General features: G+C 35.6%; 1 protein-coding gene across 3 annotated transcripts in view; it reads left to right on the forward strand.

Moving 5' to 3' along the window:
• Positions 1-27,948, forward strand: part of LOC145693483 (uncharacterized) — a 113,410-nt gene that overhangs the window by 70,374 nt on the left and 15,088 nt on the right. The window contains exon 1 of one of the 3 annotated variants that reach the window (XM_081769523.1): positions 17,037-17,196. The exons of 1 other annotated variant lie outside the window; for it this stretch is intronic. The gene's annotated coding sequence lies outside the window, so the exon portion shown is untranslated. One more of the 3 variants, XM_081769524.1, reaches the window with a different exon arrangement.

The following is a 27,948-nucleotide window of genomic DNA, read 5'->3' on the forward strand; positions in this document are numbered from 1 at the left end:
AATCGATTGGCAACTGAATTGAAAGACGTTCTATTATCTGTGGTCGATTCGATCAGATTGCCTAGCGAATGCGACTAGATTGCCTAATGTAAACACCTGATTCCAAAACATTTTCAGGGGAAAGGAAAAGTGTCCGGCATGCGGTTATGCTTATTTTACATTAAATTACTTTTATAATTATATGAGAAAAATGAATGTTTATGGAATACAAAAAATACTCTTTACAGAAATATTGCTACTAGAGGAACAGCACTAGATTTATTCATCAAATAAATTTAAAAATCACAACTGCTGATCTACGTAATAAAATTAAAAATATTAAAATGCTTCGAAAAGGTCAGGTGCAGGCGTGGAAGATATACCTCAACAAAAGATAGCTTGGTTCATGAAGCCGATCGCTTTTTACGCTAGATTATTTAAGCTCCATTAGAACGTACAGGTCTACTTTTGCCGCACCACCAGAAAGAATTGTAGAAAAATTATAAATCTTTCACTAATATCCTTCTTGTTATAACCTAAAAAGTTTCCACAGGGCACCATGAAAAAACCTCACTTGGCATAGATAAAATCCAAAGGGGCCACAAGAAGTAATTGCTGAAAAATTACAATTCTTTTACGATGTGCATATAAATACGGCTTCCGGGTGCGTAGAATAAAACCTACAATTAAGAAACGTAAACCAACCATTGAAAGAAAAATACTATTTAACGGAGTCAGACAGGACGAAGCTAGTGGGTCCGCGTAATAGCGCGGGAGGGAGAAGTCCGAAGAGATCAGGAGCGCCAGCGATGGTAGGTGTGCGCGCAATCGAAGGTAGTGGGAAAAAGTTGATTTTGGCAATGATACGAGTTTCAATAGCACTTGTTATGGTTTCATACTAGTAAGGCTGTACTTGTAAACATAAAATAAAAGTCCTGTACACTGTGCAGAAATATGCCACAGCACAGTGGTTCAGAACGAGCAAAAACCTGGCCAAAACCTATAACTGTTTATAACAATGTACAAAATGCTTCTAATGCCTCAAATATGTGAAAATTGAATATTTATAGTACTAAGAATTAACGAACACATTCATCATTCGGTTGCACTAGCTTTATGTGCAGGAGAGAGTTAGTAGGAAATGTTTGTAAATACTGATGCGTATTGGTATGCATTACATCAGTACACTTACATAAAAATCTGCACTACACTCATACATACAAGTCTTCATTACACTAACACACATAAATGAAAAACAAGAATTGATTTTGTAAACCACATTTGTACGTCAATCATCACTGTCACTGTCAATATCGCTGTATAAAAATGGAATGTCTTCATTCTTTTGTTTGCTGGACGCCGCGTTGGCTCCTCCTGCTCCACGCTCCAACGTCTTTAACAGCAGTCATCCTTCACGTGACAAGCAACGTCTTTTCTTCCCGGTAGCCATGTGCCTAATACGCGAAAGAAAGGGATCAGAAGTAATATCAGCATATCCTGATTCTTAATAGTGCGAGAGAATTTGCGTGAGTTATCTTCCCGAAATGTTCGTAAGTCTTTATTCCGTGCTTTAGAAAGTTGACCTATTGGTAAAATGGCATTCTGTAGCCGATCCATGAACAAGAATTTTATAGACACTAGTAGACACATAGAACCAACTGTAAAGATGAACAAAGAGTTTGTCTGTCTCCAGTGCATAACTGTCAAAAGCGTTGGGATCAATATCAAGTCCAGAATTGATTACAGATAGCATCACCGAAAAACGTTTAATTAGTTGTTCAGAAATCCCCATTATTTGCGAAGATCGGTGTGAGTCCGCAAAACATCTCCTAGTAGTGTTCCCATCCTTGCTTGTTCCACTGTCTTCTGCTTTGGGTCTATCACATTAAGGCCTATTTTTGCACTGAACTGCTTCCGAATCTCATGTTTTCGTGATTTCAATAGTGCCTTGTGCTTCTTTCGAATTTGCCATATCTTGAAATCGAGTCTATATGCAATATAAAGGAGGCACTCAAAAAATTGTATGTAGGTACGCATTAATTTATCTGAGAGATGCTTTGCAAATATAACACTTTTGAAGAAATTTGTTGTTCAGTAGTGCATTACAACTTTTCCATCTACCATAGTGAGAATGAGTTCGTGATGCACAGTAAATTGGAATCCACTGACATTCACAGTTGATAGGTGATCTTGAATCTGCTGTTCGATGCACTGGACTCGTTCAACTTTTTTCTACAATAAAGCTTGCGATTTAATTTCTGCACTGACATATGAAACAGTAGTACTCTCATCTGGCGGGTAACAGATTTCTTAGCCTTGAGTAATTGGTGATAACTTGGATAAATATCTGCGTTGCGTGTTTTGGCACCAAGAGGTAGACAGTTGTATTGGCTTTTGGTTAACTTATGACTGAGAAGCAATGCAAGCGCCTATTTTTTGGTGCACGGTTTGAGTAAAATGCTCTGGTCCTTTGCGCTCATAAACGCTTGTCTCATCTTACGAACCTTTCGAAGTTGTTTCTGTGACATCTTGTTCTGATACCCGAAGCCTCATTTTGGCAGCAAAAGCCAGTTCCGACGTACTTCCAGATGTACGTAAATCTTCCGCTTTCCTCCGTTTAGTTCTGTCAATAGATTCTCTGAAATCCTTCGATGGACAACCGCCAGGATTTGATCGACGTTCCATCTGTCTCCGGAATTTAAATGTCAGTTCTTCATCAAGCCATTCTGTATGTGTCTTTAGGAAATGTCATGATTTCTACCACTCTTATACAGTTTTTGGTACACTTGGTTGCAAAACTTGGAAACAATTCGTCGAATGTCTTCACTAACGTGGGTTGGGTGATCACCAAGGTCCAATTATGTCAAAACTCAGGTCTGGACATGCTGTGTTTGTTCCCTTTGACAACGTCCTTACATTTCTCCCATTTTCGCATTGACCTGGATGCGTCTTAGCATCATTATGAACTATAGATGTCCTGCACGTAAAAAGTAGCGATAATTAATTTCAGTGTCCTGTCACCACACACAATCACAAAGGAACACGTATATAACGAATTCGCACATATTCGCACCTAAACTTCCTGAAAAACAATTAATCATGGATTATTCTTTCAGGCCATTTCAATAACTCTGTTGGGGAACGCTGGGCACTATACTAAATCTCTGTACTTTTGTGGACCTTTTGCTAAAGCAAATTAGATTTTGTCATATTAACACATTTTGTTCGAGGAAACGTAGATATGGAAGATACTGCATAGCCACTTTGGACAATTGCAGTATTTGAGAGGTATGTTGGTACCATATACAACACATGTTTCTTGTGACGACATATTCTCAGATACCAAGCCATGAACTTGAATGACAAATACTCTATTTGGCAGCTATTTCACAGATATGTCCACAATGGTTAACTTTCACCCTTTCTAACTCACACGTTACATGTTACTCGTGTTCATTGTTTGTATATAATAAACTAGGGATATTTCGTAACCCATACACTAAACCAGTGTCCTTCTAACGCAATTTTCAAAAATTGGGTTTTGGCCAGCTTTTTGCTCGTCCTGAACCACTGTGCACAGGTGGAAAATAGCATCTAATAGAGCCATCTTTCACGCACTCACTTATCGATAGTAAAGCACTTGTAATTATTTTACACTAGTAACCTTACACTTGTAAACCTAAAATATAGGTGTATTACTTTGTGTTTAATTCTGATGCCTGCAGAAATTTGCTCCTTATGAACATGCTTTTTTCATGCAAAGTATTGAATTTTGTCTGTAAATCTTCCAAAATAGAATGCACCAAAACAAAACCTGCACCCGTTAGTAGCCTAACGTGGTAAGTGTTATGACTTGACCTGTTAAAAATAATCTGTTATTTTGTGCTAAGCAAAGGTTTTGCTGCTCCTAGTCTGTGCGCTTTAAATACCATTCTTGCTTTACCTTCAGTGTGAACGGTCCCGGTTTCGATTCCCGGTGGGGGCACTCGATCGAAAAACTATAAAAAGCTTTTTAATGCGAACCAACCTGAATGAGGTTTCCTTATTCACACTAGGCAAACGCCGGGGTGGTACCTAATATAGATCCTAGGCCTCTTCCTTCCTTCCTCAATTCTTCCTATTTACTGTTAGCTTTTATGGCACTTATCTATACTTGTACCAATAACAGCTAAGCCTTTTTAAAGTAAATCTGCATCATGCAAGTCCGCCCTTCTGCAATAGTAAATCTGCCGTTGAAAGACATGGATACATTACTAATAAGACTCGAACTGACCAAAACAGTTATAGTTTAAAAATTATATGTTTGTGTTGTAGTTTCGACTATGTAACACAGCCTTCCTCATTATAATGGATACTTAGATAATATAGATAATGGTTACATTATGATTCTAAGTATGTGTACATAAACTGGGACTGCACGGTTTCCACATACTAATGACTATCCTACTAAAGAACTTGTCAATTTTACGAGATAATGTTAATTAAAAAATCATATCATTTTTTCATTATTTAATGATTTTTTAACACATTATATAATGCAAGTTTATAATAGACCGTCATAAAAAATGGCAATTTTATGGTACAAAAGAGTTGGCTATAGATGAAAGTAGATTAATATGATGTTGATTTTCACTGGTGGAACCTTTTTGCAAAATGAAGGTAAGCAGTATTTTATGTTAACAAGTGGTATACTACGGTTAGGTTGAGTGACTCCATATGAAAGACGACTGTGTAATATATTAATTTCATCAGCGGAGTCTTTCTCTATAATATAGGAAAGTATATTTATGTTTACAAGTTTAGAGTTATTATTGTGGAACCATGAAAAGTGCTTAAACCTACACAAAGATTCTCTACTGAAAATTCTTTCATCAAAGTACACGTATACAATGCTTCTAAATACTGTTTTCTTTGTATAAATTCCCTTATCCAACACCATTTTCTTTTTTTCCTTGTCACTGCTATTTAATTTCGTACCTTTATTCTTCTGCTATAACACCGCAAATTGTACCAATTTCTTTTTGCTTGGACATCTTTAAAATTGCCAGTCGATTTCGAATCGACCAGAGGAGAGCGAGTCGACAAGCAGCATTCAATTTCGGTTGAAACAATTAAACACATCCATCGATCTGATTCGGCCTAGTTGCTTCGATTTAGTCGCAAATGCAGCGAGTCGATTTAGCCGAGCGACTAAATCGACCAAGTGTAAACGCCCCATAAGTTGGCCACCATCGGTTCCATTGAAAAGTGGCAAACTCAGACAGGTGGCCAACTTACATAAAATAAGTGTGATTGGTGTATTTTTAGAATAGGATTTCTAGTATTACTTCATTGTGAAATTTTACTAAGCAATACCACGACAGCTACTTTTAAATAATATATATAGAGTAATCATAACAATACACAGTATCAGGAAAAACACTACGGAATATTTAATATATGTACCTTTTTCTTCTGAAAACTAGTCTGGTACACTGAATTATTCGGATGGAAAAAAATCACACAAACAACCATAAAATCGAAATTAGTACGCAGTTTATTGATATTGGTATTATAGCGCACTGAGTTATTCAGATTGAAAACAAGAAAAGTAAAATTATAAATTCAAAAATTTATATGCAGTTTATATGATTTTTTCGGCAGTGACAAATATTTTCTGAAAAGATTTCTTTTGAAAAGTAGCAAATCAGTTATTAATAATAAATTTATTCATGGTGGTTCATTCTGTCTTTTTTGCACATATGCACGTTCTAATTTTGTAGTAACTAGGGCCTACGTCCTGTTAATGAGCTACAAGTGTTTCCCTTGGAGCGAAAGATGTTTCGAGAAACTCTTAAAGGAATTTGTATCTCAAATCCTCCGCTACCTTTCGACAAGCAGTCAGATGCCAATAAATGACAATTGAGATGGTTAGCTTTAACCTTGAGAATTTTCCGGAAATTCTAAAGCTCTCCACTGATTAAAGAAACCGATATAGCTAATGGTTTCACCAAAACAGACAGGGTAAACAAATATATAAAACCATTTCCTGAGTTCCTGTACGTGCTTTTTCTTATTCGCATCTTGCTTCACTACTCCTTTGTTAGGGTAATGTTCTGACCATTGGCCTCCAAGAACAAATCGTCAGATTCTATGCTTCTCTCTCTCCAGAAACAAATACAGAACATTTGGCTCTCATACGGGAATACAAAAGAGTTAAGAAAAATAAAATGTATTCGCATGGCCAAGATACGCAGGTAAATTTATCATTATCAACATAGGATAAACATTGTTTCAATGCGGCCAACTTCAAAGACAGACAGGTGGCCAACTTAGAGTAATAAGTAAAGAATGTCTTATGGAAAATGCAGGTTCAAGATAAACCAGGCCAAGATAAGCAGGTGGCCAATTTGACAAGTTTTACTGTAGTTGATCAATATTTTAGATTTACTTCTTAAATGCGCATACGTTTCTACTTTTATATCAAACGAATTCTATAAAGTTACGAGTGCAAAGCATGTTTATCGTGTCGTATACCATGTACATTTATCACTCGTTTGAATACTTTAAAGTGTGATGTGGAATCTCTGAAAGTTGAAAACACGGAGTTAAAAAAGTAACTTAACGAAGTAAGTGGTACTGTAGTACTACTGTAGTACAGGATACTGCTGGACATGATAAGACACAGGTACGACATAAGAAAGGGGGAGCAGAAAACATGGTATTTGAAAAAGGTAATACGCTGAATGAAGGAGATCTATCTACGTTATATTCTGTACCAGTGAACAATAAGTATGATGTTCTATACAGTGAAGTGCAAGGAAGAACTGTGCCGTTGCACACTCAAGAAAAACAACGGTCAATGTGCAAGGGAAATTTTCATCTCAAAAGCATCATCGTTTGGATACAGGGAAGGAAAGTGAAAAGAAACAAAAGAACGTCGCCCAAGAAGTGAAACAAAACTCCGAGGTAAAAGAGAAGTAACTCCGAGTAAATTGCAATTAAATAACAAACGACGCGTTTTGATTCTTGGAGATAGTCATGCTAGAAATATAGCTAACCTACTACAAGAAAAACTACACTCAAGTTATGATGTGAGCTGCATTACGAAGCCTGGGGCCGGAACCAGCGAAGTGTTGAAAGATTGTGTGTTGTTATCCAAAAACATGACCATGAAAGACACATTAATTGTGATTGCAGGAGGAAATGATGTGGCAAAGAATGAGGGTCAGGAGGCAGTGCGAAACTTGTACGAGGTGCTGTGTACGTTAACAAAGACTAATGTGTTTGTAGTGGGAATTCCAAACAGACATGATCTGGCAGAGAGTTCATGTGTAAATATACTACTGAATTGTACCAATCGTAAAATAGCAAAGGTATGTAAGTTTTTCCCAAATGTAAAGTACGTTGATTTGCATTTGCTAGATAGATCACATTTCACAAGACATGGGCTACATTTAAACAGCAATGGGAAGCACCTTATGTGTAATAAATTTACTCAGCTCATAATCTCACAGTCTACTACCTCAGGTGATGCAATACCTCTAGCTCATGCTAATTTTTTAGATCAAAAGAGTTTAATGATGCTGACTTAGCCAAAAATCTGCAAGTGGTTATAGCACAACAGGATAATGTAAAACAAAGCCACGCTATTGATTTTATTGATTTTAAAGTGGGGTACTTAAATGTTCAAGGGATCAATAATAAACATGTAGTTTTAAATGACTTTGGGAATGGGAATAATATAGATGTCTTAGGTTTAAGTGAACATTGGTGCGAAGAGGATGAAATTGTGTTTAATAAATTAGATGACTATGTACTGGTTAATAGTTTCTGTAGGAATCACCGTGCTCATGGTGGGGTAGCTATTTTTGTAAGAGACAAGCTCTCACTTAAGTGTACGAAATTAGACCTTGACTTTCTATGTACTGAATTCGATTTCGAAGCCACAGGTATCGTTATTAATTGTCTTAAGTTGGTTTTCGTATCACTATACAGATCCCCAAACAGTAATTCAATTTTTTTTAGATAGGCTCGAGGAACTACTAAACTTGTTGTGTAGGCCTAGTTTTAAAAATTTTAAGATAGTCGTAGGTGGTGATCTAAACTCTGATTTTGACGTAACAACAACAAAGAACAGTGTAGATGAATTAAAAAATTTGTTAACTCAATTTAATTATAGTATTACAAATATGAAGCCAACGAGAGGTCTAGCTTGTCTTGATAACATATTTATAAATTTCAATTTATGTCAAATTCATTGTGTTGTATCAATATTTCCTTTTTCTGATCATGATTGTGTATGGATAAAATTGGATAACGCATTATTAAGTAAGGAGGTTGATATCTTGTCCACAGAATGTAAAATAGTTGTCTCTAGGCCAATCACTGAGGGTAAAATATCTGAGTTTAAGAGTTCACTCTGCAACATGAATTGGTTTCAATTGCTGTCGAATTACAATGACTCTAATGCACTGTTTGAACGCTTCTTGAATTTGTTTCTCTCTAACTTTGACATATTCATCCCACAAATAATTTGTAAAGTTAATGGGAGCGTACTGAAAAAGCCACATAAAGAAAATGATTCCACGTGGTATACCCCTCAACTTTACTCAATGAAGTGTGAGATGATGTTACATTTAAACAAATATAAGAGAGAGAAAAATGATGTAACTTGGTCAGCCTATGTGAAAGCTAGGAATACATATAAGCAAGCTGTTAATAAAGCGAGAAAGCAGTATACTTCGGCAAAAATCGAATCGTCTGTTAATAAGTGTAAACAAGATTGGAATGTAATTAATTCTACAGTTAAGAGTAATAGGGACTGTCTTTACCCCAATCCAGAAGATTTTAGTAATTATTTCGTGAACTCAGTAGATGAAGTACACAATAATATTGACAAACCTGATGTAACAGCAGTCAATCTAATGTAACAATCTGTAAATCCTATACACGATAGTTTTGTATTTAGAAATATATCTCCCCTAAGTAGTTCTCAACATTGTAAATAACTTTAAGTGCTCAAACAGTGTTGATTTTTATGGCTTGTCGAGTAATCTAATTTAAAAAGTTATTGATTGTAATGTACTGCCGCTTACCCATTGCATTAACCAATGTCTAACACAGGGAATCTTCCCCAAAGTTTTAAAAGTATCACGAGTTGTACCTGTATATAAAAAGGGACCCGAGAATTGTCCATCTAGTTATCGACCAATTTCTCTGATACCAGTCTTCTCAAAAATTCTTGAAACTGTGATACATATGCAGTTATGTGATTATCTTAATAAGTATAACGTAATTAGTGATTCACAGTTTGGTTTTGTAAAGGGTAGATCTACTGTTGGAGCGATTGATTCGTTGGTAAAGAAGGTTATTAGAGCCTTTGAAAACAAGGATTTTGTTCAGGCAACATTTTGTGATTTAAGCAAAGCCTTTGATTGTGTTGAACACACAATTCTCCTTTAAAAATTAGAGTATTACGTTATCAAGGGTTTAAGTTTTAAATTATTCAAGTCTTATTTAGAAAACCGTAAACAATTTGTTTTTGTAAATAACAATAAATCTGGTATTGCATCAGTTAAATACGGAGTACCCCAAGGTTCAGTACTTGGGCCACTTCTATTTTTACTAATGATAAATGATCTACCTTACTTTTTATCTGCTTACTCTATACTATATGCTGACGATACGACCTTCCTAAATACTAGTCCTGATCTTAGTAGACTTAATTCTATAACTGAAAATACATGGGATCAGGTTGTGATTTGGTTTAAGGCTAACGGTTTTTTACTTAACGAGAATAAAACTCAACATATGACTTTTAGTCTAAAAGAAGTGCCTGCTGAGAATAACTCAACATGTGTGAAGTTCCTAGATATATATATTGACAACAAGTTATCGTGGGAACAGCATATTAATTATATTTCTGGGAGACTCTCAAGAGTAATATATCTGCTAAAACAACTAAAAAATCATGTTCCTGATAACTATGTCAGATCGGCTTACTTTGCTTTTTTCAGAGTATAATTGTGTATGGTATATTATTTTGGGGTAACAATTATCATGTAAATAGCATTCTTTTAATACAGAAAAAGGCCATCAGAATTATTTCAAACGTAGACAAATTAGCTCATTGCAGACCTTTGTTTATCAATCTTAAAATTATGACAATAATCAATCTATACATTTACACAGTACTCCTCTAAATAATAAGTAATCGCCAAAATTTACAACTCAGGGAAGACATCCACTCGTATAATACTAGAAGCAGTGAATTCATAAATGTCCCATATCAACTACTGTCCAAATCATTAAATAGTTATGAGACAATTGGAATAAAATTGTATAACAAGTTGCCTGCATCACTAAAATATGAACATATAGATAGATTTAAAAGTAAGTTATACAATTGGTTAGTTGCAACGCCCTTTTATTCTTTACAGGAGTATTTTAATTGTTCAATAGAAGTGTATTGTATTTTGTAATCTCGTGTTGAGCTTGTATTTAAAATGTATATTGTTATTGTAATTTATTTTGTAATGTCATTTCATCATTAATTTAGTTATAGATCATTATTTATTTATACTTACGTATCAATATTGTATCACATTTTGACGTTGTCTATTGCTATGTATAGCTTAACGACAATAAAATTCTTTATTATTATTATTATTATATTACTTTTCGTTGGCGTTAGTACGTGAATTCACGTTAAACTCAATTGCTTATATTTTCTTACTATGATGCATCCAAACAAAGTATATAATCCAAGTATTCTAAATACGATGATCTTCAATAAGTAATATGCCACATTTACTTGCAGTGTCTTCCTTCTTCACAAATACGGCTTAGATTCAAACATATTCCGTTTTTCTTTTCTTCACCGGCAGGTTAAAATTATTTACGATTAATCATTCAGTACTGGTCTTCAATCGCTTCTTATCGCATAGTATAATCACTTAATTTAAAATTTATTCTTCATTTACAACTTTGCTGCATCTTTCTTCTATTCCTTTCTTCCTGCCTGCCTTGCTCTTCTTGTTTTTACAATGCTACACCTGGCCATGTGTTATCAATGTTGCCAGTAAAGTTTAGACAGCTAAGGAGGAGCTCAGAAGGTTACTGAGCGGAGTGCTCAGTCACACCGCTCGAAATGAGCGAGACGCAAAATTCGCGAAAATAACTGCTTCACAAATGCTGATGGGGCGGCGTGTCCTGTCACAGCTTACGGAGTCAGAGGTTGTGAATTCGATCCGCGTTCAAGGAAATTTTATTTCTTTTATTTCCCTAAATAAATTCCATACGTTTTAACTTCAATTAATACTTTTTTGAAGTTACATAGATGACAAATTTCGATTATAGTTTTGCAAACTAGCCTTATGAAGTAGTTCTTAGTAATAGGGTTACTTACAACAAAAATAAACCATTTTTCTCGCCATTTGTATTTCCTTGTAAATTTAGACAAATACATTATTTTTCATCGAAGTTAAAATGTATGAATTCATTATTTGGGTGTAAAAAATCACATAAAAAGTGTTACTCAGCGCGGGAATCAAACTCACGACCTCTGGTTTCACAATCCAGTACGATAAACGTATGGCCACAGAGTACGATGCCGAGGTACTAGATTTTCATAACGTTTTCCGTTCCTTTTTGCGTGTGTGTCGATTCAAGTGCGATCCGAGAAGGCAAGTGTTTCGATTCAAGTGTTTTCTATTTTGGGTCAAATCACTGTCACTTTTTCTGAAGAATCGAAATGTGCAATAAAAAATTTGGGTTTCCATTTAAAATTTTAAAATTACCCCCGTATTCCCAAAGGAGGAGGGGATAGGGGGCTGTGATTAGTATTATTGGATAGCTTTTTCAAAACTATTTAACAAGTGTTATTTTTGTTTTGCTGATCTTTATACTTCGCGAGATATTGGACAGTTCCGGAACTTTTTCCTCACCACGTATGTATATATTGTTAAGTTGAGTTGATTCTGAGTTCAACGTTCCTTTCAGCAGCGAAAATATGTGAGATGTAGACCTACTGATTAACGTGGAATCCGAATCTTTCTTCACACATATGCTGTAAAAACTAGCGTTTATTGGATATGTTAAGCTTATTAAGATACCTTTAGCCGGTATACATGAGCCTCCGTTAGGAATCGAACCCGGGTCTCCCACCCAAAGGCGTGTATATTAACCGCTTAGCCACCAAGATGCTCACATACACACACAAACGCACACACACATATATATATATATAGTAGCGTATTTAGGGGGCTTCCGGGCTTAAGCCCCTTTCGAAACAAAATTGTAAATACGCCACCATATATATATGTATATATATATATATATATATATATATATATATATATATATATATATATATATATATATATATATATATATATATATAATACTATCGTTTAGTGATTTTCGAATCTTTGATATAGTACTAAAACTGCAACTGTCTGTTAGCAGCCCTGGTATGTTATTTGTTGTTGAATAGAACAAAGGCTAGTATATGTTCACATTAAATGATGCTTTGTATTACTTGACCAGCGAACGAGTGCGGGCGGCCGGTTTCGGAAGCCGCAGTGTTTCTAACCTGTTTACTTGTAATTAATCTATTACAGTTCTTTTTATCCTATTCGTAATAAACCACTTCATGCATATGCTCAAGTGAAGAGAAACAGTTTCAAAAGTTACTGAAGTTATTTTCAGAACAGTTAAGCAAAAAGCAAAAGAGAAAAGAAAAAACATACATCCTCCATATTAACTTGCGAATAAATTAACCTCGGTATTGTAAAAAGGATCAGATGCTCTCTGTAGGAAAGAAAATGAATTAAAATTGGTAGATTCAACTCGTTCCAAAGTTTTTAACGAGAGGATATGCAGGATATGTACTCATTATTCTCTGGTGACTGTCTCTAGTGTTTTTAAATCTATAAAATATGCATAGGGACAAATTCAAGGTAAGCTCGGGGCAGAAAATTATTGGAGGAAAGAAATTGTACAGTACTAACACCAGAACTTTCGGTAGACATACGATCTCCAGTTTTAAAAAATATAGGGTATGCTTATCCATGTATACGTTCCTTCTTTCATAAATATGAAGTGAGACGTGAATCGAGAAGAGGCGAGAAAATTGTGGAGTCTTGTAGGCATGACTATTTCACCCAAATGTTACATCTTAATTTCAAGCACTGTTTAGTATTATATGACTAATTGTATATATGTCATATGCAATTTGATAAGGTGATAGTATGAATCCCATAAAGAGCGTTTATCAACCTGTAAAGATACGCAAGTCATTACACAATTTACTTCAATGATAAATATGATTTAAATGTTGTTATACAAATTTTGAATCCCCCCCTGCAAGAAAAACTGAAAAGGCTCCCTCTAAATTCATTATTTTCTTAAATAGTACATATTTATGAAATATTTTATTTTATTTGGTATGGAATAGAGATTCAAATATTTACGTTTTACAAGAAACCCTTCCTTCTCGACTTTAGCTCGGCAAATTCCCGTATAAGATCTGCCTTTTCAATGCTCGAAGCCCTCTCATGGTTGATTGCCAAGATTCCTAAATAGCACTTGATCTTCCTTAAAATTGAGAATGACCTTTCAGCGGAAGTCATAGTCACGGGTAAAGTCAGGAATAAAACAGGAGTATTCAAAACTTCACCGGCAATTAGAGAACAGTGTTAATCTTTGAAATATGGCTTTTAAGTTCAGTGCGAAAGGAAATTAATTCCAACGACAGCGATGGGCCAATGTCTTGCTGGCATTTCTTTTGTAGCTTTCACCCTTAACTAAATTTCTTCTTCTGAAAGGTTCAAAAGTTCTTTCGGGAATATATCAAGAATTGTCTGTAACGATGTAAAACGGTTCTCTATTTCATTGTACGCAATGGCAAATGTCTATTGTAAACATTATCCCTGAAGCAAGCCTCTGTGTTCGAAAACCGATGATTTTTTACCAGTTCATCAAAGTATTTTTTTTTTTTTTAACTTTGGGTTGTCTTCTTTTCTACGAACACAGGCTTGACTTTCCACTTCTCAGCAATAGCTGTGGCCTCTTGTTTTATTTGGTGGTATTTTTCTCTTATTTTCCTCAATTCCTCTCGGCTCTCTTCAAGAGTGCGTAAAGCTTTCTTAAGGTCAATTTGTTTAGTTTGGAGAAGTTGCAATACTATGTTCAGTTGTGAAAATATTTTTGACAGCACCACAGTCAGAAATACAAAATCGAAGGAATCCATGATTTTCGCTAATCGCTCTGATGCCTCGTTAGCCTTCTTACTTGTCAGTGAAAGTTTTCCGAGAGTTTTCATTACATCTGCATACTTCAACCTGATACCTACAATGGACTAATACTTTGAGGCCCATCTGATTGGATTGAGATTTTTCAAAGTGAAATCTGATTCTCCTGTCAACGATGACAGAAAATCCAACCTGTTAATACTTTGGCCAAACAATATACACAAATTCTTGAGCGTTGTGGAGTAACTGGCAACTTTCTTTTACATAACCGCGCAGTGAATACATATATCTTTTTTCTCCATTTCTTGAAGTTTCTTCTGAACACCTGTGTAAGCACCGTTCATCATATCCATGTCCTCCGCATTTTTTTCATATACAATCCCAATTTCTCCAAATGCCTTAACATTAGAGTTGCAAGTCCGGATGCAGTTGGATTTCTTACGTGTAATATAATAAGAACACTTCAGCAGTGTTGCAACTCTTGCGAAGAGTCACAATATGTGGATAAACGTATTTTTAAGCCCCTCCAAAGTAAGAGGCATCTCCTGCGTCGTTGTCAGTCCTCGTAGATCATTAATTTGGTTCAAGTAATTAAACTATTGTAAAAATATCATTCTTTTTCAAGTGTTTTAAAAATTAATATTTAGAGACAAGGTACAGGGATACCTTTAAAAGTCCTTGGGTTCCTTAGGGTCTATGCCCCCCGCACCGCGAATTCTTGCGATTTATAGATCCGGCAATGTCCAGAACCAATTACAATAAAAGCACATTCACTAGCTAATAGACCAACAGAGAGGGCTTTCGCAGTTCTCGAGTGGAAACATATCGGAATTCTTCCCTGGCCAAAACTCGAGAAAATAATTTATTTGTCAACCGATAAACATACACTTAAAACAAACATAAGCATCGTGAGACTTAACCTTAACTTGATTTAAACTTACAGTTACAAGGTATTTTGCAAATCGCTAAGCTATCAACCTTAAATTAACCTTTTAGTAATTGACATTGCCATTCCTGCATTTTTCAGTTGCTCCAGTTTTATAATGAAATCGAATAAAACGTAATCAATTTTTATACAATCTGCTTAATACATAGTAGAAGCTCACAGAATTCTCAATTGTGCTATGTTGTTCTTAAATTGGTAATTTCCGTTCATATATCACTAGAATGGTTCACTACAACTATATAACTTACGGCTTTCTTTATTAAGCGTAAACAGATTAGGCTATGTATAACGTCTAAACTGCAACTTTTAAATGGTACGTGACATTTGGGCCCCGCCGTTTGGACACTGGACGTTTGGGCGCGAGTTAAATTAAAAAGTCATTATGTTAGGCGCTGAGTACTAAGTTCGAATCAAGATATCGCAAGGTGTCTACTGTAGTGGAAGTCCTTGAATTATACTGGATTTTGTTTTACATACTAGAAATACTGGAATTTCAAAATTCTAAAAACTGAATTAACGATTAAATTTTGTAAATTTAAGTTTCAGCCAAAGTTAAGTGTCCTTTTTATTTGATAACTTTTCAAGCTAAGGTAAGTAGACCAGACCAGATATGATTGACTACATTACATACATAGTGAGCCTATTCCATTAAAAAACTTAAAGCAGGACTTCTACTGTAGTTATGCAATAAGTGTAAATGTCAAATACATTTCTAGTGGCTAAATGACCAATATATGTACACTTAACAATTATTTTTCAATTTGAAATTATTCTCTTTTTTTTTTTCCTTTCGCTACTTTCTTCAATGCAGATTAAATGCTTACAATGGGACGAAAAAAAAAGTGTGTTAAGTTTTGATTTTTATATTGGAATGTTAATAAAAAAAAGTGATACCCGAAATACGGCGTACTGCAGTTCCTAAACTCAATGTCTTACACACCCTGTATTAACATCTTTCCTTCAACTCGATTAGGATTTAGGATTTAAGATTTTTAGATTTCTGGGCTCTCGGCATCTAAGGCCATTTAGCCCGTCACGTTTAAGGGAGTACACTATTCGGGGAAAGGGGAGGAAGGAAGCGGCCTGGACCTATAAATTAGGTACCACCCCGGCATTTGCCTGGTGTGAATGAAGAAAACCCAGGAAAACCTCATTTAGGGTGGCTGGCCTGAAAGGGCGTGTTACAATTTTTCGACCAAATACCCGCACCGGGAAACGAACCCGGGACCGCTCGCACCGAAGGCGAGAGCGTTAGCGACTACGCTACGCGGGGCCACTTCTCTCAACTCGTGTGCGCGGAAATCTTTTATTGGTAGTTCTTTATTGGACTTAAGGAAGAGAAGAGTTTGGCAAACGCAATACGAAAGAAAACAAATTTTAATATTCATAAGTATGTAATTATTAACTTTTTTAAAAAAGAATACAAAAATTAAATCAATATGTTTTAATTAACATTAAGAAAATAATTAACAGTTTGTCTGATTCCTTCATTTCCTAGCTTTCTTATATAATACAAAAATGAGATCATTGGATCAGAAGTACAAGAATCGTAAACGAGCGAAAAATTAATCCATGACGAGGTTAGGCAACAAATGCCACAAACGCAATAAACTATTTCATTTAGATGAATAAATAAGATAGAGATTGAAAATATAGATAGATGAGGTGAGATAAAAGTAGAAGTGTAGGAAATGTATGTATCTTGATTCGCGCTTAGTTTTCAGTGGCTAGCTTACTTTATATGTCGTGAATTGTGAATTTTACTATGTACCTCGCGCTCAAACGTCTGGCACCTAAACGGCTTTGCGCCCACACGGCAGCGCCGAAACGTCCGCGCCCAAATAGTCCTGTCCAGCTTTTAAAAATCAGTTGGATACACTGCAGCGTGACACTCTCCACTCCCCTGACCAAAAAGCGCTAACAAAGGAACCACAACAGCGCCATCCCTCCAAAACCGCACTTTTTAAATAGAACCAACTGTTCTTTACTACATAGAGGCCTAGTCTAATCCGCTAATTTCTGAAGATAAAGAATAGGGTAACTTTCGGAAAATTTATAAGTAATATAGGGTAAACTTTACAAGACACGCTCCAGCTGCGCATCGATAAGTAGGGCCCTTTTAAAAAGTATAATAAGAGTATGGTAGGGTAGAGTAGAGTAAGATATAATTAAGTAGGGAGGGGTTAGCTTAAGGTTAAGTAAATTATGATCCATTTCATAAAATTATTAGTGTGTAATTTCTCGTTTCTGAGTGAGTATACCTGCTAGAGCGGCCGTTGTAAAATTAACCCGTAAAATATATTAATTCACAAAGGAAGAATTTTTAAGGAAATTATTTACTAAATTTCTGAATATTGTTTCGTATCAATCCAATTTACCGGTGGAATTGGATGCGTAGTGTAGTTTTAGGTGCAGATTAAGAACAATACGTCAAATTAAAACTGATTCTCTAAATTGTTCTGGACTGTAACTACCCTTGCGCATCCCCAAATAACTACATACTATTCTACTAGTTGGTATCCTATTATATGGCACCTCACGAACTGAAATAAATTCTCCAATTGACCCGGTAAATTTCCTAAAATTGGTCCGGCGATACGGCACTTAACCCCAATTATTTCATGAAATTCAATCGCGGTGTCCTAGATGTTTCTTAGCGTACAAGTTGCATTCATCAGTGCAGGTTGACTTTACGAGTATAAATGCGTGTTCGTCGTATGCCATAAAATCAAGCGTTCAAAAGCAAAAACCAACGTTTGTTAGATGACACGAGTGTGAACTTAGCAGGACCACTTTTGAAAATTATAAAAATTTGCACACCATACGTTTGTATCGTACAAATTTTCGTTGTGCCGATCTCAAATTCAAAGAATAAAGTGGTCCTGCTAATTTCCTTGAAATTACCAGGACCAGAATACAAATTTCTACACGTCTGAAGATTTTCTGTACGAATCGTTCATACTGGATTGTACCGTAAAAATGTTCGTTTGTACCGGTCTCAAAATCGAGAAAGAAAGTGGCCTTGCTGACTTCACGTTAATGTAGCAGGACCACTGATAAATTTCTGTAAATTTCAAGACTTTTCTGTACGAATCGTTTGTACCGTAAAAATATTCATTTGTACCGGTCTCAGATTCAAAAAATCGAAAAATAGAGTGGTCCTGCTAAGTTCACGTGAACTTAGCAGTACCAGAATACAAATTTCTAGAAACTTGAAAATTTTTCTGTACAAATCGTTTGTACTGCATTTGTACCAGATTGTACCGTAAAAATTTTCCCTTGTACCGGTCTCAAAAGCTAAAAATAAAAGTGGTCCTGCTTAGTTCACATGAACATAGCAAGACCGCTGATAATTTTCAACAAATTTGAAACCTTTTCTGTACGAATCGTTCGTACTGCGTTTGCACTGGTTTCTACCGTAAAAATTTTCGTTTGTACCTGTATCAGATTCGAAAAAATTGAAAAATAAAGTGGTCCTGCTGAGTTCACGTGAATGTAGCAGGGCCACTAATAAATTTCTGCAAATTTGAAGACTTTTCTGTACGAATTGTTTGTACCGTAAAATCTTTCATTTGTACGGGTCTCAGATTCAAATAGATCGAAAAATAAAGTGGCCCTGCTAAGTTCACGTGAACTTAGCAGGACCACTTTATTTTTCGAATTTGAGACCGGTACAAACGAAAATTTTTAAGGTAGAATCCGGTACAAACGCGTTACAAACGATTCGTACAGAAAAAATTTCAGATTATAGAAATTTGTATTCTGGTCCTGCTAAGTTCACGTGATCACTTTTTTTTTTTTTTTTTTTTTTTCAAATTTGAGACCGGGGCAAACACAGTGCAAACGATTAGGACCAGGGTTGGCTGGTTTAAACCAGCTGTTTTTTTTTTTTTTTCAAAAAAACAAACTGGTTTAAACTAAAAAACGAAAAATGTTCGTAAAAGTGTAAGTGTTTGTAAAATCTTGATGAACACACATTTGTGGGTTATCACGTTTCACTCCCGTATATTGTTCGTATTATATTCAGACCTAAATTCCCCATTCATTACTCAAAAAGATTATACTACAAAAGCAACTTTTTTTATATATAAGTTAATAAATGTTTGTTTTGTGATTTTTTGTAGTTATTATTGTTGTGTAATTGCAATCAAAGAAAAATTCTAAATATTGTTTCATTTCAATGTTTACTATTGATAAAATACATCGAAATGCCGTACTTTTGTGTGTGTGTGAGGGGGGGAGGTCGTACAGACCCCACGAGAGGCATTTAGTGAAATGAGAAGTATCTTTGGTATATATTTATGTATAAATGAGTCTGAGCCAAAGTGGACTTAAATAATTCGTATCTTTAAACACTTTTCTTACTGACTTACTGATATGCAAATTAAGTCGTTGTATTTCTTTAATTTGGACCAATAAAAGTCGTTGTTAACTAACTTGAACTAAATTAGTTCTTCTGTACTCCGTGGTACTTTGAAATTGTCCATATGTATTTGGTCTAGGAATTAATTCGTGCGGTTGGTACGCACACATTGAAGCTGTAGTACAAACACAAAATACATAAATACCTTAAGAAAAATATTGTCCATCGCTAGCCACCACTTTCGCCCATCTGTCAGGCAATGTACGGATTCCGTGGCGAAAGAAGTCCTCATCCTTGGAAGCGATCCAGTCAGAGACCCATGTTTCGATATCTTCTGAAGAAGTAAACCGCTGTCCAATCAAATCGTTGTTCATGCAATCGAACAAGTAGTAGTCCGAAGGAGCAACGTCTGGTGAATACGGCGGGTGGGGTAAAACTTCCCATCCGACATTTTCTAAATAGGTTTTGACCGGTTTTGCGACATGTGGGCGAGCGTTATCATGTTGAACAATAAGTTTATCATGTCTGTTCTCCCATTCTGGTCGTGTTCTAGACAGAGCTTGCTTTAAACGCATTAATTGTCGATAACGTTCTCCATTCATAGTTTCACCCGGTTGCAGCAGCTCATAGTACGCCACACCTTTCATATCCCACCATATTTCGTTTAGGGTTCTCGTAATGGATCCACTTCTCATCACCCGTAATAATTCGATGCAGAAACCCCTTTCTGCTCTGTCGTTGAAGCAGCAATTCGCAAATGGTTTTTCGTCTTTCAACGTCTCTGTCTTTCAATTCATGTGGAACCCAATGTGACATCTTTTGAATCGTTCCCATGGCTTTCAAGCGTTTGGAGACTGTTGTTTGATCAACGCCTAATGCTGCTGCAAGTTGTTCCTGCGTTTGACACGAATCCTGCTCGAGCAATGCTGTCAATTCTTCGTCTTGAAATTTTTTTGGCTGTCCAGCTCGCTCTTGGTCTGCCAAGCCGAAATCACCACTTCTAAACCGTGCAAACCACTTCTGACACGTTCGCTCAGCTAGAGCATGGTCACCATACACTTCCACCAAAATACGATGACTTTCAGTCTTACTTTTATGCATGTTAAAGTAATGCAGCAGGACACCCCGCAAAAACACTTTATCAGGCACAAATTACGCCGTGTTCACTTAACTACAAACTGGTGTTGTTGACGCTTTAATCCACTGCCCTATACTACGAACGATACGCGATGACAGGGGTTTGCAACACATGTGTGGATACACGGAACTGTGGGACGCTCCGTTCGTTGCGCCATCTCTTGTCCACCCGCACGAATTAATTCCTAGACCAAATAATTCTGTATAATGGTTTCACTTGTGCAACTGTTTATCTTTTTGTCCTTTTGAAATGACTCTTGACAGTTATATTAAGATGCACGTAAAGATCAGTACAACGTTTTTTTTTTTTTTTTTTATCAGGATTCCTTCGTGAGTGAGTCGGCAGACGTATCGCATTTGTGGCCAATTAGTTCCGAGTTCAAATGGAGGACGATTTCTCTCAGATGTAACTCGAGAAGCGGTTTTTATTCCGCTTTAAGCTTGTGACCCCTTCCAGCATAACCCGGTTGTTGCATAATAACATCAAGGCAAAACAAACTTATTTTTGTCTATATATGATATGAATATATAGAGCAAATTATTTAAACCATAAAAACCTAGTTTAAACCAAAAAAACCTGGTTTAAACCATAAAAACAGTTTTTTTGGTTTTTTTTAAATAAAAACCATGGTTTTTGCCAACCCTGCCTCTGGTGCATGGGGTCTCTAGTTCGATCCCATCTTTGTGGTGGACAAACATCTTGTGCGTCGGTTTTCTCGGCATTCTCACTTTTCCTCCCACTTTCTTCATTCCGTCATTTCATTCATTTCTCATCATCACCGTCACCTTGAGCATAGCAGGCATAACCGTGAGACTGAAAGTAAAAGATTTCATTTTATTTAATTTTTTTTTTTTTTCAGAATACGTATAATAGGCAAAAGTTCACCAAGCAGCAGCTGCTTTTCTCTCTTCGTACCCTGCAATTAATTGTATAGACTAAAGATGCCTAAAAACTTAAGATGTGCTATAAAAATGCTTTACAGGAAAACAATATGCAAATTATTTAAATCAGTGGTACAATCTACCTTCACTATTCTTCGCGCGTTTAGCAATGTTTATTTACATGGCTGTATTTACCAAAATTACGTTCGTCAGTTTAATCTGATGAAAAGCTGATTTTTCTCCCTGTGTCGTGTGTAATTTTCAGGAGCAGAGTTACATTTTTCTAAGGCCTGGACCAAACACGATTTTGTGCCCCTAGCCTCTGAAAAAGATTATAATTTTTGTTAACTTATCTAATGTGTTGCTGGAGAAAAGGTCAGCCATCTTCCCTGTGTTTGTAAATGTAGAAACACTAAAAGCCTTTTTTTTAATTTTTTTTTTTTTTTTTAATCCGAGTTTCCATCAAGTTCAATGGATAAAGTAGCATTGCAAATTTCGCTCGCTATCAAGTCGAACAGGGTGGTGTAATAACTTTCTCGAAACTGTTACATGCAACAGCGTTCTGTTGATTCACTAATTACAGGATTCCCAGCCAATGTCAGAATTTTTTGTTTTTCACTTTTCGAATAAGCTGATATTGATAGCAGAAATGGAACGGAGTTAAAATACGGGACACTCGGGGCCCAAAAACGGGTCTATCTCGTTTTTTACGGGACGTATGGCAGGATAAACGTAAAATAAATAGTTTTATTGTTGAAGTATTGATTTCAGATCCTTCTGCATTTAATTCGGGAATTTCCCGAGCGCTTCTTTCACGGCGTGTACATCAAAACTTCCACTAGTACGGAAATTTGAACTCAGCACTTGAAATAGTAAGCGTTACATAGTCTTCGGAACCCCGAGCATTAAGCTTCTTAAGTTTGACAAGAATTTTTACGCTATTGCTGGTGTTGATTCTACAGAATGCTTATTTGAAGAGTAGTAACAAATGACTGAACTAAACTGTTATTGTTCAACCAAATTTTAGTTGAAAAAACTTGTGTTTTACATCAAAGGTAAGAAATAATACTAATAGTTTTACTAATTTATTTACATATGTACTATTAGTACCGGCACCTATGACCTTAAACCCATCAAACGTATGAGTGATAACGTCCCTCGGTGTCGCCGAGTCGACGAGCACACTATTCACGGAAAATATTTTCCAAAGTACAAAATTGCTTATTTTACTTCAAAAGGCTATAAGCATAATCCATACATTAATTTGTTCTATAACTATCTCAAGCTGTTTTTTTTTTTTTTTTTTTTTTTTTTTTTTAATTCATTTAGTGCATTCAGAGCTTTATAAAGGTCTTATGTTGAATATTGTATACCTTAACGTGAAAGCCTCTAATTCGCCCAAGGAAAGTCTAAAATCTGATAAAAATCACTTACAATGTGATCACCTTAGTTGTACCAATAATATACTAACAAATAAATCAAAAACCCAGGTGGGTTTTAAAGGGTTTTTTCAGGTGGGTCCAACCCGAAAAAACCCACCGGGTTTTTTCGGGCTGGGTCCACTTGGGCAAACCCTGGGAATGGGTGACAAGTCGAGCAGTGGCACTCAGAACTTCAGCAACTTCAGGCAGTGACAGTCCCGCTTAAATCGGTAACGGCAATGTGTATGCGAAGCATGGTACACTGCTGAATGGAAGCTCCTTTGCTGCAGCAACAATGTTATTAGCATTGTTTTTAGCAATAGCCGAAATTTCTATAGTAATGCTCCATTCTTTTTTTTTTTTTTTTTTTTTTTTAATACTCTCAAATTTGGTGCGATATGCCTTTTCTTAATGACCCTATTATTGTAACATAGCTCTCCGATACATTGGAAGTCCAGCTGTCCGTTGTAATTGCTACACAATCTTTTCTGTAGCCGTGTCTTCAGTTTTTGAGTCTCGTTCTAGACTACTACACGACGAGTAGCGACTAACAAGACAACACTGTGTAATGAAGTTCGACATGCCCCACCAATCGGAGAAACTCCATGTTTTCAACAGTAGAACTAGAAAGCAAGTCAAGAACAATCATCTGGGTTATTTGATCAGTCAGAAATTCGGGCCTTCCTGGTGAAGATGGTAGTGTATCTGGAGATAAACGACTATTGGGCTTTGTTTCATTTTTCCTGATTTTCTCTCAGCTCTTCCGACGTGTTCCTTGGTTCAGAAGCACGAGCAGTGGACAGACGTGGAATACTCCTCTCATTATCATCTGCTGTTACAGCTTCGTTATCCGTTCCATCACTGGCCTCGACATATTCCCTTAAATGCATATGAAAATAAGAACACAAGAGTAAAGCCTCTTATGACAAGATAAGTCATAAGTCCTATGTTTTTACAAGTTACAAAGGAAAGTACCCACTCTCAAATGGAGCGGAAAAAGAGATGTCAATGGTAAAATTCGATATCTTGCTTAAAAGTAGTGATATTATGTTAACTTTTTAGTGCAATTTTTGTTTACTTTGCTTCTATAAAATCACAACAATGCTTTTTGTTAGGTGTAATTATAATATAATTAGTTCTCAAAAATTACACAATTGTAAGCAGTGCTCCAAACTTTAACCGTTTTACATATCTCCGGAATGGTTTGATATATCACATTTCCGTAAACTGCATTGTAAACTTCACATCTATTGAAAACCATTTATGTAATTGGTTGAGGTACTTATTTAAGCAGGTTCTCGAAATAATAGCTTTTGAAAAATCAGATTTTTGATCTCTTGTAACTTTGTTCGAAATACATCATGAGCATTGTATTAGATATTGAACTACTTTGGATATGCATTGCTGCGTTCTTCTCATTTACGGTATTGTTGCAATAGATGCCACTAGAATTTTTGTGATACTTTAGCGTCCTTAGTTTGCAACACTGCATGACGAGTATTTTACTATATGTTTTCATTTTACATGTAAATTTTAAGTATGTTATAACCTGGCGTAATGCCATTTTAAAAAGTACAACTTACGTTGAATCGTCAACACTGTTAATCTTGTGATATCACAGAAAATGCCGATACCGAAGATTTTTTCATGGTTCAAAATTTCTATATTTTTTGCCGATTTATTTAAAAGTTACAAGGTTGTATCAAGATAAGTTGTTCACTATATATATATCAAATTAATATAATTGACCTAACTTGGTAACAATACATGCAAAGTAGTTGGAACACCACCAAAGATTGTCGTTTTATACTTATATTGTAACCAGTGCATACTACTATGTCACGATGATAAGACATTTTGTAAATTCACTCCTTTTTAACCTTTATCTTTTCTCAAATTAACAAAACTTCTAATCCACTTTAATTGATGAATGATAGAATACAGTGAAAAGTAATATGTCAATGACTTTCCGTTCAAAATGGCCAAAACATCTGTTTAGAAATTATTTGACTCAAATATTGGAAAATATAAAGTTAGTAAGCTATTGCATTTCGTCCAATCTGCATGCTTTTCGTGTTACATTTCTGAAAACTTAATGAGAGAGGAAGAGGGAAATGAAGAGCAATGAAGAACTATAGGTACTCCCTTTCTTTAAAAATATCTTTCCGTTTACGCGTATACTCATCAATATTAACGTACTTATTCCTAGAGATTCATCCGTCCTCATGATGTTCTAGAATGGATTGGTTAGTTTTCTTTGCGTAGCCAAATATGTGCATGTCAGCTTCTAATAAGAAATTCAGTAAGTTGATGTATATCCTATAAGTCTGTTAGAGTTTGGTAAGTTAAAATGGTTTTCATTAGCAAGAGGTGAAAAATATGAAATGTGGAGAGTGTATTTTTTTTTTACAATGCAAAATATCGTTTTGTTATTTAGCTGTGCTGTCTTACAGAAATAGATAGAACGAAAGTATTTTTAAAGTTTTATTTTATATGTTTTAAAGTTATTTAGCGCTCTGTTGCTTTCACGTAATGAGGCATGGGATCGTTGTAGGAAATACTAAAAGTAGAAAATGATCAACAGTAGATGCGTACATTCGTTTTCCTTCATTATATATTCTGTTTAGAACATTGTATACAAATAACCTGTGATCTCAAAATGCACAATATTGAATCTTGCGAAGCTAAATATTTGGTAATAATAAGTACATTAATTCCCAACTGACAGCAGTTGTACGCGCTATTTACGAACTTTATTCGGAGTTGGAAAAATGGAAGTTATTATGTTAATTATTGATTGTTCTTGTAATCATGTGGGTGTGGTCGTCACCGTTAAATGTGAATGCAAATTATGACAGGTTAAAACATATATATTTACTAATGCTCGAATTATATATCAAATTGTTGGGAACTCTATTCATGCATCGTGATATGAGAAGTTTTTCGTCATGCTTCTGTAGTGTTCGTCATTATTCTATAGAATTAATTAGGATATGAGTAAACTTTGTTATGTTATGCACAATATTAATTATTTTGTGCAAGCTACTGCCTGCTTATTGCAAATTCGAATTATATCATCTAGGGTTAAGTTCTTTTATAGGAACATATCTGTTGGTTTTGTAACCGAAGTCATATTGCGAAGACAGGAATTGTTTTAATATTAAAAGCATCTGAAGACCTTCCCAAATGTAGTGTTGTCTTCTATCGCGTCTAAAAAAAGGAGTCTCGTTAAAGGAGTTAACTTCAGCATCATTGCTTAACGACAGCTAACAATCATAAAATGCAATTTTACCTCTTCTCTCACTACCATGTTCCACTTTTTTCTCTATAATATTGTTATCCAGTCACGAGATTTCTCATGATTGACTTTTCAAGGCCCTCTATCAGTGATATGGTATTTTGAAACAGTAGTAGAACATCAAATAGCCCTCTGATGAACGTTCCGTGCACATTTAAAGGAGTTATAAAACTTTTTTTTTATTCATAAAAGGGAAAATAGCTGCGACGGCTCAATGGTAGAGCACTTACTTCTGGTGGGTAGGGTAACATACACGATCCAGGTTCGCGCCAGCTTGGATCTATGGTGTACGAAAACTTTATGCGTGGGTTTTGTCAAGTCTTGGCCTCCTTGAAAAAGAGCTCTCGGTACATGTTGGGAAATGCAGCACATATGAGGGTATGTTTGTCAGTCTGTTTCTTCGAAATGAGCAGGTCCTTTTTTTAGTTTCATTCAAGATGGTGGCAGACGAAGAAAGCACAGTAGGGATGACAAAATATTGAACACATTGAGTACGGGTGCTGGTATATCACTGTGAGAAGTTGATAAAATCTGACTTTCCGTAATGTCAGGAAAAATATATTCCAAATTTCCCACATCGTTTGTTTATTACGACCACAAAAAATGACTTTGTATCGTACCGAGAAGTGTGGAAATCATGGGTAGTTACTGTTTTTTCCCCACTTATTTCTTTGACATCTTTAAATACAACTTTAACTGGTCGTTCTACTCACAGGTGGATTGTCTACATTTATTTCCTGGAGATAAGCGGACTATAATATCAGTACTATAACATCAGTGTCAACGGTATGAACTACTCCGTGTTGGTAACCTATTTGCTGCATGAGCAACCAAATAAAAGATACTAGCATCTTCCTCCCCTTTATTACAACTAACGCGAAGTTAATCTTATTTTATCACTGTTCTTTACTTTGTGTTCAAAAGTAGCAATAAGCTGTAATTCCTGGGATCCAACGTAGGAAGTAAGATCTATTGGTATATTAAATAATTCTCATTTGTTGTCATTGTGAAGAAATTCTGCTAATTCTTTTGTATTCTCTTTTTACCTGATCACGAGAGCCTGAACCTCTACCAACACGAGCCTAATTTTGACGGATTACATCATCATACATATGTAACACAACATTTACTGGTTGCAAAGAGTGTTTTCTAATAATGTCATGTATAAATAATCACAGTGCCTAATATTCGGAAAAATTGTTTTGACTGACCGCAGATTCATTAGATGATCCATCATACAAAAAGATTTCATGTATCTCTTGCGAAATTTTTGACAGTGATTTTTGTCTGGTTGTTGATACTAAGGAACCTTTAAATGAATTAGATGAACAGCAAAGAGATCATGTGGTAAAAGATCTGGAACATTGGGAAAGCACGTGATTGAAAGATTCATCGAATTCACCTTTATTACCATCTTCCTCTTCAGGCATGCAATCTGATTCGATATTTTTCAAGAGAAGCTAGATACAAAATGCTGATTTACTTATCGCACGTGAATGAGCCATGCAGTCCTAAAGAAGAAATATGAAACTTGTTTTCATGACTGAAACTTATGGATGTAAAGAATTCGGTTCATGCAACAAAGGAACAGTCTAAAAATCAAATCCACATTGACTTTAGTATTTCTTTCTCGAAGTTCTTATTTCGTCAGTGCCTTAGCATTTTTTAACAGTGGGAATTATTCTTTG

Source organism: Thermobia domestica, chromosome 8 (assembly GCF_964235325.1).
Source record: "Thermobia domestica chromosome 8, izTheDome1.hap1.1, whole genome shotgun sequence".
NCBI classification, from domain to species: domain Eukaryota; kingdom Metazoa; phylum Arthropoda; class Insecta; order Zygentoma; family Lepismatidae; genus Thermobia; species Thermobia domestica.